Here is a 15,312-nt window from a genome sequence, read left to right as displayed (position 1 = left end):
AAGGTTTATGGCAGAGTACACCCAAAAATGTGTATTGCTGCCACCTAATGTGCGGGATGAAAACAAAAAGATCCCAAAAATGGGAACATTCTTGGGTTGGGGGAAATATCCATACAAACTACCAACAAAAACACACAAAAAAATGGGTGACATCTTCCATTGCCAATACCCCTTGGAGATCTTCTGCTGTGAACTCCTGAAGTACTAGATACTTTTCAAGCTGCAGCCACAATGATGTCCAACTTCTTCGTAATTTGTGCCATACAGTGAAGAACAGTTGCAATGAATGCTCCAAAATCCACCTTTTTAACCCACAGCGTATCCGTTTCTCTTGTTTGACACAAAAGCGACCTTGGCTACAGTCCAATTTTTGATTAAATTGATTGTAGCGTTTGCAAATTGGCTTAGTCTCATACTGAGGAGCCTATAAAACATAGCTAGCTTCATCGACATGTTTTTTGGAATTCTGACATTTATTGGAATAAATTAGCAAACTGAAACTAGCTAGCTAGCTATGTGTAACTGTAACTCCCTGACAGGAGTGCAGGCTAGCTAGGTTAGCTTGCTAAGTACATTAATAGCTTCAGGTTGGTTGTTTTTAGCCTCAATTTCAAGATTTTCACCAAGGACGTTGCCTCTCCGATCATCACTCTCCCTCGCTTGGGCAAGGGACATTTAAGGTACATTCGGATGTGACGATGTAAAACGTCATTCAAGGGCTGAGGGTTTAGGGCCAAGTCGGGCTGTCTACTTTGAGTTTGGACTGCAGCCCATATCTTCAACACAGTAGTTTGCTTTCAAAACTATTTTGGTTGCCTCCGCATAGGACAGGGATGGGCAACTTTGATGGGGGTGGGGGCCACAAAAAATCTGAACTCATCAAAAGGGACCGCAGTTGCTCCCAGGTCTGTGTACCCACATCCACGTTTCCAATACTGAAAGTTATAAGAAGTATTTTTTTAAACTAAACAAAGATAGACCACAGCCTGTTGTTTCCAATGGGAAATCAAAGAATGGAACAAAATGACCAAAAATTGTAGAAGAAGACAAGGACCGGTCCAATAATGCATTCCTTATTGGCTGCTTTTCCTTCACTCTGTGGTTCAACTCATCCCGAACCATCTCAATTGGGTTGGGGTCAGGTGATTGTTGAGGCCAGGTCATCTGATGCAGCACTCCATCACTCCCTTTCTTGGTCAAATAGCCCTTACAAAGCCTGGACATGTGTTGGGTCATTGTCCTATTGAAAAACAAATGATAGTCCCACTAAGAGCAAACTAGATGGGATGGCGTATCGCTGCAGAATGCTGTGGTAGCCATGCAGGGTACGTGTGCCTTGAATTCTAAATAAATCACTGACAGTGTCACCAGAATAGCCCCCCAACACTATCACACCTCCTCATCCATACTTCACAGTGGGAACCACACATGCGGAAGTAATCCATTCACCTACTCTGCGTCTCACGAAGACACGGCGATTGGAACCAAAAATCTCAAATTTGGACTCATCAGACCAAAGAACAGATTTTCACCAGTCTAATGTCCATTGCTCGTGTTTCTTGGCCCAAGCAAGTATCTTCTTATTAATGGTGTCCTTTAGTAGTGGTTAATTTGCAGCAATGGCCTGATTCACGCAGTCTCCTCTGAACAGTTGATGTTGAGATGTGTCTGTTACTTGAATTCTGTGAAGCATTTATTTGGGCTGCAATTTCTGAGGCTGGTAACTCTAATGAACTTATCCTCTCCAGCAGAGGTAATTCTGGGTCTTCCTCACCTGTGTCGGTTCTCATGAGAGCCAGTTTCATCATAACGCTTGATGGTTTTTGCGACTGGACTTGAATCATTTTTCTATATTGACTGACCTTTGTCTTAAACTGTCGTTTCTCTTTGCTTATTTGAGCTGTTCTTGCCATAATATGGATTCGGTATTTTAACAAATGGGGCTATCTTCTGTATACCAACCCTACCATGTCACAACACAACTGATTGGCTCAAACGCATTAAGAAGGAAATACATTTCATAAATTAACTTTTAATAAGGCACACCTGTTAAGTGAATTGCATTCCAGGTGACTACCTCATGAAGCTGGTTGAGATAATGCCAAGACCGTGCAAAGCTGTCATCAAGGCAAAGGGTGGCTACTTTGAAGAATCTCAAATATAAAATATATGTTGATATGTTTAATACTTTTTTGGTTACTACTTGATTCCATATGTGTTATTTCATAATTTTGTTGTCTTCACTATTATTCTACAATGTAGAAAATTTAAAAAAATAAAGACTGGTACTGTAGATGACGAGTACCTTAGTCAGAAAATCCCAGTAGTGGTCAGTGCACGTCGCCTGACCCGTATGGTAAATGGAAGGAAGGAGAAAAACCTATTGATATTTTTGTTTGCGGAGACTCTACCTGAATATGTAAAGCTTGGATTGGGGAGGTATGTGGTAAGAGCTTTTGTTTCCAAACCATGGTCACGTGCCAAATGTTTGCAGACGGGAGAAGTTTATTACTGAATAATCTGTCAACGGAAAATGTGGCAACTTGTGGTGGGGATCATACCCCGGACTTCCTTGAGTGCCCTGTTAGACTGAAGGACTTCCTTGAGTGCCCTGTTAAACTGAAGAAGGTCAAAGTGTCAAGGATCAGGGCTGTGCAGCACATCTCCTATGTGGAGGCTGTGAAGAGAGTCGAAGGGGCAAGAGACAACAGTGTTGAAGATATCGTAGTGGATGCATTGCAACCAGTTGCTAGTGTTTAAAGTCAATCGAGTGATCTGGATACACTCATTGTGAAGTGGATTTTGTGGCATTTATAGCCACAGTGATTCATTGTACAGCACACGTGTCTAAGAAGTCGAAGAACCTGGACATCGTTACATCTGCGGCCGATAAGTTTTTTGGGCTCCAAGACTTCACTGCAGAAGCACTGCAAGGACTATTGTCACTAGGAAATGTCCCTTGCTCTCAGGAGTCTTTTGAGCCTGTGTAGGGACCTGATTAGAAAAAAAAATATTTATAGAAAATCAGGTTGATTTTGTTTAGTCAATAATTTTTTTGATAATTTGAATGATATTTGATTTATTTTTACCCACATTATTTCCTTTTATTATCCTTATTAGTTTTATGTGTCAACACAAACTCATCTTCAAGGACTGCATCTTTCTCAAGAGTGAGATCCTTGTGCTCATAAATGTAGGTAGCAACCCTTTCATGAAGGTAATTGTTGAACTGCTCGAGAAGTATGAGTGTCTTTAAATCCTCAAGGTTCTTGATCTCTTGACAACCACACCAGACACTGTTGATTAATGTTGCCGGAGGGGATGGCTGCAGTTTTACGGGCTCCTAACCAATTGTGCTTATTTTGTACATATTTTTGATGCTACCGTCTCTTATGACCGAAAATAGGTTTTGGATATGAGAACAGTGATTGCTCACCTCGAGCTGGAAGAAGATTTTTCTTTAATGAGTCTGACGCAAAGGATAATGTTGCTCCCAGACAAGGCCCAAATCCGTCATTCGCATGAAGAAAATAAGAAAATACAGGGGACACAGATCAGGGTGCCTTGTGAGAATTTGTTGGCGATTGGGTAACCCGCCTCTACCATCCGTTCTATTGCCCAACATGCAATCACTGGAGAATACACTGGATGAGCTCTGTTCCGTGCTTCTACACCTGCATTGCTTGCTGTTTGGGGTTTTAGGCTGGGTTTCTGTACAGCACTTTGAGATATCAGCTGATGTACGAAGGGCTATATAAATAAATTTGATTTGATTTGATTTGTTCGAAACTATCCTACCAACAGGACATTAAAAACTGTAATATCTTATGTTTCACTGAGTCGTGGCTGAACGACGACACATATAATATACAGTTAGCTGGGTTTTCCGTGCATCAGCAGGACAGAACAGCTATGTCCAGTAAGATGAGGGGTGGTGGGGATGTCTACAGTGGCAAGGAAAAGTATGCGAAGCCTTTGGAATTACCTGGATTTCTGCATAAATTGATTTGAAATTTGATCTGATCTTCATCTAAGTCAAAACAATAGACAAACACAGTTAAACTAATAACACACAAACAATTATATGTATTCATGTCTTTATTGAACACACCGTGTAAACATTCACAGTGTAGGTTGGAAAAAGTAGGTGAACCCTTGGATTTAATAACTGGTTGACAGTTAACCCTCCTTTGGCAGCAATAAGCTCAACCAAACGTTTTCTGTAGTTGCGGATCAGGCCTGCACAATGTTCAGGAGGAATTTTGGACCAGACATCTTTACAAAACTGTTTCAGTTCAGCAATATTATTCTTAGGATGTCTGAACCGCTCTCGAGGTCATGCCACAGCATTTTAAATCGGGTTGAGGTCAGAACTCTGACTGGGCCACTCCAGAAGGCGTATTTTCTTCTGTTGAAGCAATTATGTTGTTGATTTACTTCTGTGTTTTGGGTCATTGTCCTGTTGCATCAACTAACTTCTGTTGAGCTTCAATTGGCGGACAGATAGGCCTACATTCTCCTACAAAATGTCTTGGTAAACTTTGGAATTCATTTTTCCGTCAATGATAGCAAGCTGTCCAGGCCCTGAGGCAGCCCCAAACCATGATGCTCCCTCCACCATACTTTACAGTTGGGATAAGGTTTTAATGTTGGTGTGCTCTGCCTTTTTTTCTCCACACATAGTGTTTTGTGTTCCTTCCAAAAACTAAACTTTTGTGTAATCTGCCCACAGAATATTTTGCCAGAAGCGCTGTGGAACATTCAATTGCTCTTTTGCAGTTTTTTTGGACAGCAGTGGCTTCTTCCGTGTTGACGGCCACTCCTAGGGAGAGTAGCAGCAGTGCTGAACTTTATCCATTTATAGACAATTTGTCTTTCCGTGGACTGATAAACATCAAGGCTTTTAGAGATACTTTTGTAACCCTTTCCAGCTTTATGCAAGTCAACAATTCTTAATCTTAGGTCTTCTGAGATCTCTTTTGTTCGAGGCATGGTTCATCAGGCAATGCTTCTTGTGAATAGCAAACTCAAATTTTGTGAGTGTTTTTAATCGGGCAGGGCAGCTCTAACCAACATCTCCAATCTTGTCTCATTGATTGGACTCCAGGTTAGCTGACTCCTGACTCCAATTAGCTTTTGGAAAAGTAATTAGACTAGGGGTTCACATACTTTTTCTAACCTACACAGTGAATGTTTAAATTCTGTATTCAATATAGACAAGAAAATACAATAATTTGTGTGTTGTTAGTTTAAGCACATTGTGTTTGTCTATTGTTGTGACTAAGATGAAGCTCAGATCAAATTTTATGACTAATTTATGCAGAAATCCAGGTAATTCCAGGGTTCACATACTTTTTCTTGCCACTGTATTTGTCAATACCAGCTGGTGCGCGATGTCCAATATTAAGGAAGTCTCGAGGTATTGCTCGCCTGAGGTAGAGTACCTCATGATAAGCTGTAGACCACATTATCTACTAAGAGTGTTTTCATCTATATTTTTTGTAGCCGTCTATTTACCACCACAAACCGATGCTGGCACTAAGACTGCACTCAAGAACCTGTATAAGGCAAGCGAGCAAGAAAATGATCATCTAGAAGCGGCGCTCCTAGTGGCCAGGGACTTTAATGCAGGCAAACTTAAATCCGTTTTGCCTAATTTATTTCAGCATGCCACGTGCAACTAGATGAAAAAAAAACTTGATCACCTTTACTCCACACACAGAGACGCGTAAAGCTCTTCCTCGCCCTCCATTTGGCAAATCTGACCATAATTATATCCTCCTAATTCCTGTTTACAAGCAAAAACTAAAGCAGGAAGTCTCAGTGACTCACTCAATACGGAAGTGGTCAGATGACGCAGATGCTACGCTACAGGACTGTTTTGCTAGTAAAGACTGGAATATGTTCCGGGATTCATCCAATGGCATTGAGGAGTATACCACCTCAGTCACCAGCATCATCAATAAGTGCATTGATGAAGTCGTCCTCACAGTGACCGTATGTACATATCCCAAACAGAAGCCATGTATACAGGCAACATCCGCACCAAGCTAAAGGCTAGAGCTGCCGCTTTCAAGGAGCGGGACACTAATCCGGACGATATTAAGAAATCAGATGCCCTCAGACGAACAATCAAACAGGCAAAGTGTCAATACAGGACTAAGATTGAATCCTGAGAGCACCAAGGCAAGGCAGCAGCTACTCTTCCTGGGGTCCGGCAAAATTAAGGCAGTTATACAATTTTAAAAACATTACAATACATTAATTACAGAATTCACAACACACTATGTGTGTGCTTTCAGGCCCATACTCTATCCATACTCTACACGATCACATATCTACAATGCAAAATCCATGTGTACGTGTGTGTATAGTGCGTGTCTTGTGGGGTATGCATGGGTGACCGTGTTAATATTTTAAACATACAGGTTGGTACCTTCAGCTTGTCAACACCTCTTACAAAAACAAGTAATGAGGAAGTCAATCTCTCTTCCACTTTTAGCCATGAGAGATTGACATGCATGTCATTAATGTTAGCTCTCCGTGTACTTTTAATGGCCAGCCGTGCTGCCCTGTTCTGAGCCAACTGATATTTTCCCAAGTCCCTCTTTGTGGCACCTGACCACACGACTGAACAGTAGTCCAGGTGCGATAAAACCAGGGCCTGCAGGACCTGCCTTGTTGATAGTGTTGTTAAGGCAGAGCAACGCTTTATTATAGACAGACTTCTCCCCATCTTAGCTACTGTTGTTTCAATATGTTTTGACCATGACAGTTTACAATCCAGGGTAACTCCAAGCTGTTTAGTCACCTGAACTTGCTCAATTTCCACATAATTCATTACGAGATGTATAATGCTGTACAATGCTTTTAGTTTTGGAAATATGTCACAATATGTCACATTCTGACCTTAGTTATTTTGTTATGTCTTTGTTTTAGTATGGTCAGGGTGTGAGTTGGGTGGGTTGTCTATGTTCCTTTTTCTATGTGGTGTTTTTGTGTTTGGCCTGGTATGGTTCTCAATCAGAGGCAGGTGTCGTTAGTTGTCTCTGATTGAGAATCATACTTAGGTAGCCTTTTCCCACCTGTGTGGTGTGGGTGATTATTTTCTGTTGAGTGTTTGTAGTCTGCACCAGACATAACTGTTTCATTTGTGCACTTTGTTGTTTTTGTTCAGTGTTCAATTTCTTTATTAAAAATATGGACACTTGCTGCGCATTGGTCCTCCGATCCTTCCTACTACACCTCATCAGAGGAGGAAAAAGACCATTACAACTAACTTATTCCTTGCTACCCATTCCGAAACTAACTGCAGCTCTGTTATTAAGTGTTGCAGTCTTTTAGTAGCTGACGTGTATGGCATTGAGTCATCTGCATACATAGACACAGTGGCCTTACTCAAAGCCTGTGGCATGTCGTTAGTAAAGATTGCCTTTTTCAATGGGCCTAAACAGCTACCTTGAAGAATTCATGATTCTACATGGATTATGTTTGAGATGCTTCCGTTAAGAACACCCTCTGTGTTCTATTCGACAAGTAACTCTTTATTGACATTATAGCAGGGTGTGTAAAGCCATGACACATCAGTTTTTCCTGCAGCAAACTATGATCGATAAGGTCAAAAGCTGCACTGAAGTCTAACAGCCCTCACAATCATTTTATCATCAATTTCTCCCAGACAATCATCAGTCATTTGTGTATGTGCTGTGTTTGTTGAGTGTCCTTCCCTATATGTGAGAAAGTCTGTTGTCAATTTGTTTACTGTGAAATAGCATTGTATCTGGTCAAACACAATTAATTTCCCCGAAGTTCACCAAGGGTTGGTAACAGGCTGATTGGTCGGCTATTTGAGCCAGTAAGGGGGGCTTTACTATTCTTGGGTAGTGGAATGACTTCAGCTTTCCTCTAGGCCTGAGGGCTCACACTTTCTAGTAGGCTTAAATTGAAGATGTGGCAAATAAGAGCGGGAATATCGTCTGCTATTATCCTCAGTCATTTTCCATCCAGATTGTCAGAGCCCTTTGGCTTGTAATTTTTGATAGACAACAATCATTTTTTCACCTCTTCCACACTGACTTTACGGAATTCAAAAGTACAATTGTTGTCTTTCATAATTTGGTCGGATATACTTGGATGTGTAGTGCCAGCTTTTGTTGCTGGCATGACATCCCTCCGTTTGTTTATCTTGCCAAGGAAAAAGTCATTAAAGTAGTTGGCAAGATCAGTGGGTTTTGTGATAAATGAGCCATCTGATTCAATGAATGATGGAGCCGAGTTGGCTTTTTTCCCCAAAATGTCATTTAAGGTGCTCTAAAGCTTTTTACTGGAGTGCGTAACTGGCTGCAGGGAAGTCAGGCGCAGGAGAGCAGAAATTGATAGCAAACGGAGCCCTTTATTGAGGCGAACAAAACACGGCACTCAGAAAACTAAACACACATGGGTTACAATAACCCGGCGTAAACCAGCCTGGAGTACACATACATTTACACATAACAATTCCACACACAGACATGGGGGGAAACAGAGGGTTATATGCAAGACGAGTAATGAGGGAATGCAGACCAGGTATGCGGGAAAACAACACAAAACAAATGGAAAATGAAAGGCGGATCGGCGGTGGCTAGACGGCCGGTGACATCAACCATCAACAAGGAGAGGGACCGACCTCGGCGGAAGTCGTGACATTTACTATCATTCTTTATATATTTTATCTTTGTTTCATAGTATTGTTTATTTTTAGTTTTATTTAGCTTAGTCACATGATTTCTTAATTTGCCAGTTAGTTGGGCTGTCAGACCTTTTTGCCTCATCCCTCTCAACCACACAGTTTTTCAATTCCTCATCAATCCAAGGGGATTTAACAGTTTTTACAGTCATTTTCTTAATGGGTGCGTGCTTATTAGTAACTGGAATAAGCTATTTCATAAATGTGTCAAGTGCAGCGTCTGGTTGCTCCTCATTACACAGCACAGACCAGCAAATATTCTTTACATCATCAACATATAAATCACTACAAAACTTATTGTATGACCTCTTATACACTATTAGGCCCAGCCTTTGGAACTTTGGTTTTCCTAGATATGGCTATTATATTGTGATCACGCTGTCCATAGCCGATGTGAGCAAGACCTTGAAACAGGTCAACATTCACAAGGCCGCAGGGCTTACGGATAACTAGGACGTGTACTCAGAGCATGCACGGACCAACTGGCAAGTGCATTCACTGACATTTTCAACCTCTCCCTGACAGAGACTGTAATACCTACATGTTTCAAGCAGACCATAGTCTATGCAGACCACCATAGTCCCATAGCCCAAGAAAGCGATGGTAACCTGCCTAAATGACTACCGCCTGGTAGCACTCACATCTGTAGCCATGAAGTGCTTTGAAAGGCTGATCATGGCTCACATCAACACTATCAACCCGGAAATCCTAGACCCACTCCAATTCACATACCACCCCAACAGATCCAAAGACAACACAATCTCAAAAGCACTCCACACTTTCCCACCAAAGGAACACCTACAGTATGTGAGAATGCTGTTAATTGACTACAGCTCAGTGTTCAACCCTGGGACTAGAGTCACCTCCCTCTGCAACTGGATCCTGGACTTCCTGACTGGCCGCCCCCAGGTGGTAAGTGTAGGCAACAACACATCTCCCATGCTGATCCTTAACATGGTGGCCCCTCAGGGGTGCGTGCTTAGTCCCCTTCTGTACTCCCTGTTCACCTACGATTGTGTGGCCAAGCACAACTCCAACACCATTATTAAGTTTACTGACAACACAACGGTGGTAGGCCTGATTACTGACAACGATGCAACAGCCAGAGGTCAGAGACCTGGCAGTGTGGTGCCAGGACAACAACCTCTCCAACAACGTGAGCAAGACAAAGGAGACGTGGACTACAGGAAAAGGAGGCCCGAACACGCCCCCATTCACATCAATGGGGCTGTAGTGGATCGGGTCGAGAGTTAAAAGTTCCTTGATGTCCACATCACCAACAAACTATCATGGTCCAAACAAACCAAAACAGTTGTGAAGAGGGCATGACAACGCCTTTTCCCCCTCCAGGAGACTGAAAAGATTTGGTATGTGTCCCCAGATCCTCAAAAAGATCCTAACAGCTGCACCAGTGAGAGCATCCTGGCCGGTTGCATCACCGCCTGGTATGGCAACTGCTCGGCATCAGAGCATAAGGCGGGTTGTGCGTATGGGGTCAAGCTTCCTGCCATCCAGGACCTATATACTAGGCGGTGTCAGAGGAAGGCCCAAACAATTGTCAAAGACTCCAGTCACCCAAGTCATAGACTGTTTTCTCTGCTACTGCACGGCAAGCGGTACCGGAGCGCCAAGTCTAGGTCCAAAAGGCTCCTTAACAGCTTCTACCCCCAAGCCATAAGACTGTTGAACAATTAATCAAATGGCCAAGGCGGAATATTTGCATTGACATCCCCCCCTTTTGTTTTTACACTGCTGCTATTCACTGTTTATTATCTATGCATTGTCACTTTACCCCTACTTACATTTACAAATTACCTCGACTAACCTGTACGCCTGTACATTGACTCGGTACCGGTACCCCCTGTTTATTGTTATTTTATTGTGTTCCTTTTTTCCCTTTATTTAGTAAATATTGTCTTAACTCTATTTTCTTTAAACTGCATTGTTGGATAAGGGCTTGCTTTCGGCGCATGTGACAAATAAAATGGGATTTGAAGAAGAAGAATTGAATTCATTATGGAAACCGTTTACAGTTTAAGAACCGAACGGAAGCAAATAGAGCAAACTGAACTGAAGCAAATAGAGCAAACTGAACGAAACGTTTAGGGAGGGACTTCCATACCTGAATATGTCCAATAGAAACTCTCGTTTGCTTTTTCTGTTTGGAGCAACTGTTTTTTTTGCAAAACCTTTGGTAACAGAATTGTCATAATGATTACACCCCATGTCTTGTTTTGAGATGTTGTGACTGATTTCATGTCAACACTAATATGGATCAAATTCGCTAGCTAACTAATCAACAACTGTAATGATGTATTTGAGAGACAACAAGTGGTCATTGTGAAAATGTATTTATGTTTTCAATAGACATTTGGAGACTAAATATAGTTGATATGTTGTCTACAATCTAAGCTGACCCCATCTGTTTTACCCCATAGTTGCACACACATCAGTTTTGTTGCTAAACAACTGACGCTCAATTTACCTGCTCTTGGGAATACTTACTTCGTTCCATTCGGAAAAAAGTGTATCTCATAAAATGTGTCCAGTTGCAGGTGGTTCTACAAAAACCAGAGAAATTTCAAAAATATATTAAATACAAGTTTTGTACCGAATGAAAAATGCCTCTTGCATGTGTGTAGATCTTTGTTGTGGACACACTGTTTAATGCACCACAGATGGAACAAGGAGCTAGTTATAAAAATCGTATAGATAGAACAAGGAGCTAGTTATAAAAAATGTTGGATGGGCTTTAAATCAATTCTAAACGGGTCATGTGTTGATGGGATACAGCTTTTGACGCCAAAAGTGTATTCTTTATTTGCATTTGACCTAACCCTTTTCCCTAATATTGACATAATTCTCCTAACCTGCTTCATTAATTATCCTAACCTGCTGCGTAATTTCCCCTAACCCTGCTATGAAAAGTACAATTTAGACAAAAGCTGTATCCCTTCTAGGCTAAATCTACTCACCCAGGTACCATAGAAACGACTACAAAGATGCTCGGAAATGCTAGATGTATGGCAGTAAAATGACGAGGAACTGCCTCGTGCAGTACAGAACATAATTTTGTACAAAGCATAGTTTATACAAAGCTGGGTGCATCTTAATACGTTAGTAAAGTGGCTTAATCTCCTTGTCTCCTTCACTTCACCTGCACAGATCTGAAAACACAAAGGTGAAACAGCAATATGGTGGATACTGGGATTTTGGTTTCAACTGTTCAGTTATTTCAAATCAGTGTAGATTATTAAAGCAGAAGTGGAAAGGAAGTCAGAATTGAGATCCAACCCTGGATAAATAATCTGTGAAGCTAGTCAATAGAGGGTGCAAGTTCTAACACATAATAGGTTACAATAAGAGAGTTGAGTCTCCCAACCCTCCTAATAAATGTTTTAAAAAATGACAAAAGAATGTGATAGATTAGGCCTGCCGATGTTTCCAAGGTCGGACTTTGCTATGTTTCAGTGGTTTCAATGTTTATAAAAGAATTAAACATTATATGGCTTATACATTTTATAATTTCTAAATGTACATGAAATAAATATTTGTAATAATGGCATATTAATAATCAATCACCAGGTTATGTCTGTGTGAAAATGTCCATTTTGTAGGGGCCCTTCAACAGTATATTGCAATGGACCCCCACATTTCTAAATCCACCCCTGTATGTTTCCTACCAAATCTATCCAGTTCTGGTTCTAATAACTGTCCAGAGATTAGGACAACCAATTGAGATTATGGGACTTTCTTCAAAATCTGGTCAGGCCAATCTTTCCAAATAAATTGTATGGTCAATAGTATATAGTATAGTATATTACTCTTGGTTAATAAACATAGCTGTCAGTCTTAGTCAATTTATTTATTTATAAAAAATAAAAAAAATATTTCACCTTTATTTAACCAGGTAAGCTAGTTGAGAACAAGTTCTCATTTGCAACTGCGACCTGGCCAAGATAAAGCATAGCAGTGTGAACAGACAACACAGAGTTACACATGGAGTAAACAATTAACAAGTCAATAACACAGTAGAAAAAAAAGGGGAGTCTATATACATTGTGTGCAAAAGGCATGAGGAGGTAGGCGAATAATTACCATTTTGCAGATTAACACTGGAGTGATAAATGATCAGATGGCCATGTACAGGTAGAGATATTGGTGTGCAAAAGAGCAGAAAAGTAAATAAATAAAAACAGTATGGGGATGAGGTAGGTGAAAATGGGTGGGCTATTTACCAATAGACTATGTACAGCTGCAGCGATCGGTTAGCTGCTCAGATAGCAGATGTTTGAAGTTGGTGAGGGAGATAAAAGTCTCCAACTTCAGCGATTTTTGCAATTCGTTCCAGTCACAGGCAGCAGAGTACTGGAACGAAAGGCGGACAAATGAGGTGTTGGCTTTAGGGATGATCAGTGAGATACACCTGCTGGAGCGCGTGCTACGGATGGGTGTTGCCATCGTGACCAGTGAACTGAGATAAGGCGGAGCTTTACCCAGCATGGACTTGTAGATGGCCTTATTACAGATTTAGAGAGAGAGAGAGATTTAGAGAGGGGGGCATGAGATGAGAGGGATGTGAAGAGAAAAAGAGGGGGAGAGAGTATAACATTTACTGTCCAGTCATCAGACCAGTGATAATTAAAGGTAGGGAAGAATGAAGGGTGTGCTTGAAATTATTCTAATGGTGTATTCTAGAAGCACAAACGAAACTGAAGTCCACACAAGGCTAAACAGTACATTGAAATTGGTAGAAAAACATCCGACTGGGAAGTGTGATCAATGTCAGGGGGAGATGGACGCTACAGTGGAACACGTTCTATTTCAGTGCCAGCAATATGGGAGGGAAAGGAAGAGATTGTTATTACACTGAACAAAAATAGAAACGCAACATACAACAATTTCAAAGATTTGACTGAGTTACAGTTCATACAAGGAAATCAGCTCATTTAAATAAATAAATTAGGCACTAATCTATGGATTTCACATGACTGGGAATACATATATGCATCTGTTGGTCACAGATACTTTAAAAAAAGGTAGGGGCATGGATCATAAAACCAGTCAGTATGGTGTGACCACCATTTGACTCATGCAGTGCAACACATCTCCTTTGCATAGAGTTGATCAGGCTGTTGATTGTGGCCTGTGGAATGTTGTCCCACTCCTCTTCAATGGCTGTTGCTGGATATTGGCGGGAACTGGAACACACTGTCACACATGTTGATCCAGAGCATCCCTAACATGCTCAATGGGTGACATGTCTGGTGAGTATGCAGGCCATGGAAGAAATGGGAAATTCTCAGCTTCCAGGAATTGTGTACAGATCCTTGCGACATGGGGCTGTGCATTATCATGCTGAAACATGAGGTGATGTCGAATGAATTGCATGACAATGGGCCTCAGGATCTCGTCTCGTATCTCTGCATTAAAATTTACATTGATAAAATGCAATTGTTTTCGTTGTCCGTAACTTATGCCTGCCCATACCATAACCCCACCGCTACCATGGGCACGCTGTTCACAACGTTAACATCAGCAAACTTGCCCAGATGACATCATCTGCCCGGGAAAGTTGAAACATCCATGAAGAGCACACATCTCTAATGTGCCAGTGGCCATCGAAGGAGAGCATTTGCCCACTGAAGTCAGTTACGATGCCGAACCTGTTACGGCTGTCGTCGTAATGAGACCAAGGTGCAGCGTGGTAGGGTTACATTTTGAAGTTATTAAATGAACTTTCCAACAAAACCAGAAAGATAAACGATGCGTAAAGTAATGTAGTGCTAAACCAGCAACTAACAAAAACAAGATCCCACAACAGAAAGTAGGCAAAAGGGCTGCCTAAGTATGATCCCCAATCAGAGACAACAATAGACAGCTGCCTCTGAGTGGGAGCCATACTCGGACAAAAACAAAGAAATAGACAACACAGAATGCCCACCCCAAATCACACCCTGACCTAACCAAATAGAGAAATAAAACGTCTCTCTAAGGTTAGGGCGTGACAGAACCTCAGTCAGGTCAAGACCCTGGTGAGGTAAACGAGCACTTAGATGAGCTGCCCTGAGACGGTTTCTGACAGTTTGTGCAGAAATTCTTTGGTTGTGCAAACCTACCGTTTCATCAGCTGTCCAGGTGGCTGGTCTCGCAATATCCCACAGATTAAGAAGCTAGATGTGGAGGTCCTGGGCTAGCGTTGTTAGAAATGGTCTGCGGTTGGTCATGCTGTTTGTGCATATGGAACATTTCTGGGATCTTTTATTTCAGCTCATGAAACATGGGACCAACACTTTACATGTTGTGTTTATATTTTTATTCAGTAGAGATTTATAGGTTTTGATGACTGTGGCACATTTAGGAGCATGGAGAGGCCAGAGATAGACTAGTAAATTGGGCTAAGGAACAGAAGGTGGGTATTGGAGAAAGGCCATCAGTATTTGTTCTGCAAGCAGTATAGCAAATGAAGATGCGGCATGAGCGTGGTGAACTGATAGACGTGGTTATGGACAGCGAGGAAGAAGGAGAAGAGCCGAGTGCAGAGGGAAGATGTGTGTTGAGGAAAAATGGCGCCAAGTACAAACCAT

This window comes from Oncorhynchus kisutch, linkage group LG30 (genome assembly GCF_002021735.2).
Source record: "Oncorhynchus kisutch isolate 150728-3 linkage group LG30, Okis_V2, whole genome shotgun sequence".
Lineage (NCBI taxonomy): Eukaryota > Metazoa > Chordata > Actinopteri > Salmoniformes > Salmonidae > Oncorhynchus > Oncorhynchus kisutch.
This window is presented reverse-complemented; position numbering follows the sequence as displayed.